The sequence below is a fragment of the Colletes latitarsis genome, chromosome 4, assembly GCF_051014445.1.
Source record: "Colletes latitarsis isolate SP2378_abdomen chromosome 4, iyColLati1, whole genome shotgun sequence".
Taxonomy (NCBI): domain Eukaryota; kingdom Metazoa; phylum Arthropoda; class Insecta; order Hymenoptera; family Colletidae; genus Colletes; species Colletes latitarsis.
Window position 1 is genome coordinate 450,001 of NC_135137.1, and position 2,500 is coordinate 452,500.

At 51.3% G+C, this 2,500-nt stretch overlaps 1 non-coding gene across 1 annotated transcript; it reads right to left on the minus strand.

Annotated features, from left to right (window-relative positions):
- Nucleotides 1-390: 390 nt before the first annotated feature.
- On the minus strand, nt 391-545 carry LOC143341543 (5.8S ribosomal RNA). The gene has a single exon (XR_013079642.1). It is a non-coding gene; the product is annotated as a 5.8S ribosomal RNA (ribosomal RNA).
- Between the last annotated feature and the right edge of the window lie 1,955 nt (nt 546-2,500).

The window sequence follows — 2,500 nt, forward strand, 5'->3', positions numbered from 1 at the left end:
GATTTGTACGAAACGCGATTTGCGCCCCACGGTGGTTTTTAGTGCCGTCAAAGTCAGAAATCGTAGGAGCGGTGCTTTAACGGGCGGTCGTGATGATACTCCAGACAACACGACGCACGACGCCGTAAAACACTCGCGCGAGTCCAGACTGATCTCTGCCTCACCACGCAAGGGGTGCGCAAACTTGCCAATAATATATAATATTTATTCTTTTTCGTACGTCCAGCGACAAACGCCAACGAAATACCCAAATTCTCGCTCGTACGTTGATACCTTTCTCTTCATCGACCCGGCTCCGAAACGTTCTTCGCCATCTCCCCGAAAGGAGAGGTAAACGACGGCGGGGTTAGGGAATCTGAGAACAACGCAAGCAGTTTTAGGACAAGTGAACGACCCTCAGCCAGGCGTGGTCCAGGAATTTTATCCGTGGACCGCAATGTGCGTTCGAAATGTCGATGTTCATGTGTCCTGCAGTTCACACGTTGACGCGCAATTAGCTGCGTTCTTCATCGACCCACGAGCCAAGTGATCCACCGTTCAGGGTAATCATATACAATTTACAATTTTTCTCTTTGTATTTAAAAATGCTCCTTGTTCTTTGCTTTAAAAATATTCGATGTTCGCACCTCCGACCAGCGTATCGACGGAGGATTGAACGCGCCATATCGACGACAAAAGTTTCTTTTTGTTTCCTGAATGACGGAAAACCATCGTTCGACGGCCGGGCGTACAGTACATTCAAAAGCCTTTGCGCGTGGCTGCGACCAAACGGGTATAATACACCCGTATATTCTTGGTTCCGAACAGTAACTTCACGCGCAATCGGGCGAACGCACGCGGCAGCGCCCATCGGTTGCTCGATGAAATCGATGCGATAAACTACAGCCTTCTCGGCTGGTCGTCGTTAGTCGCGCGAGCAACGGATGGCCGCACAATCGACGCGTCGTCGTTTGCGATTATTCGCCTCACGTTAGCCATGAGTATGTATATTATTCATTTACGAACGAACGCGGCAGCGTCCATCGGTTGCTCGATGAAATCGATGCGATAAACTACAGCCGTCTCGGCTGGTCGTCGTTAGTCGCGCGAGCAACGATGGCCGCAAAATCGACGCGTCGTCGTTTGCGATTATTCGCCTCAAGTTAGCCATGAGTATGTATATTATTCATTTACGAACGAACGCGGCAGCGTCCATCGGTTGCTCGATGAAATCGATGCGATAAACTACAGCCGTTTCGGCTGGTCGTCGTTAGTCGCGCGAGCAACGATGGCCGCAAAATCGACGCGTCGTCGTTTGCGATTATTCGCCTCAAGTTAGCCATGAGTATGTATATTATTCATTTACGAACGAACGCGGCAGCGTCCATCGGTTGCTCGATGAAATCGATGCGATAAACTACAGCCGTTTCGGCTGGTCGTCGTTAGTCGCGCGAGCAACGATGGCCGCAAAATCGACGCGTCGTCGTTTGCGATTATTCGCCTCAAGTTAGCCATGAGTATGTATATTATTCATTTACGAACGAACGCGGCAGCGTCCACCGGTTGCTCGATGAAATCGATGCGATAAACTACAGCCGTCTCGGCTGGTCGTCGTTAGTCGCGCGAGCAACGATGGCCGCAAAATCGACGCGTCGTCGTTTGCGATTATTCGCCTCTGGCTATCCGTGAGTATGTATAATATTCATATACGAACGAACGCGGCAGCGCCCATCGGTTGCTCGATGAAATCGATGCGATAAACTACAGCCTTCTCGGCTGGTCGTCGTTAGTCGCGCGAGCAACGATGGCCGCAAAATCGACGCGTCGTCGTTTGCGATCATTCGCCTCAGGCTATCCGTGAGTATGTATAATATTCATTTACGAACGAACGCGGCAGCGTCCATTGGTTGCTCGATGAAATCGATGCGATAAACTACAGCCGTTTCGGCTGGTCGTCGTTAGTCGCGCGAGCAACGATGGCCGCAAAATCGACGCGTCGTCGTTTGCGATCATTCGCCTCAGGCTATCCGTGAGTATGTATAACATTCATTTACGAACGAACGCGGCAGCGTCCATCGGTTGCTCGATGAAATCGATGCGATAAACTACAGCCGTCTCGGCTGATCGTCGTTAGTCGCGCGAGCAACGATGGCCGCACAATCGACGCGTCGTCGTTTGCGATTATTCGCCTCAGGCTATCCGTGAGTATGTATAACATTCATTTACGAACGAACGCGGCAGCGTCCATCGGTTGCTCGATGAAATCGATGCGATAAACTACAGCCGTCTCGGCTGATCGTCGTTAGTCGCGCGAGCAACGATGGCCGCACAATCGACGCGTCGTCGTTTGCGATTATTCGCCTCAGGCTATCCGTGAGTATGTATAACATTCATTTACGAACGAACGCGGCAGCGTCCATCGGTTGCTCGATGAAATCGATGCGATAAACTACAGCCGTCTCGGCTGATCGTCGTTAGTCGCGCGAGCAACGATGGCCGCACAATCGACGCGTCGTCGTTT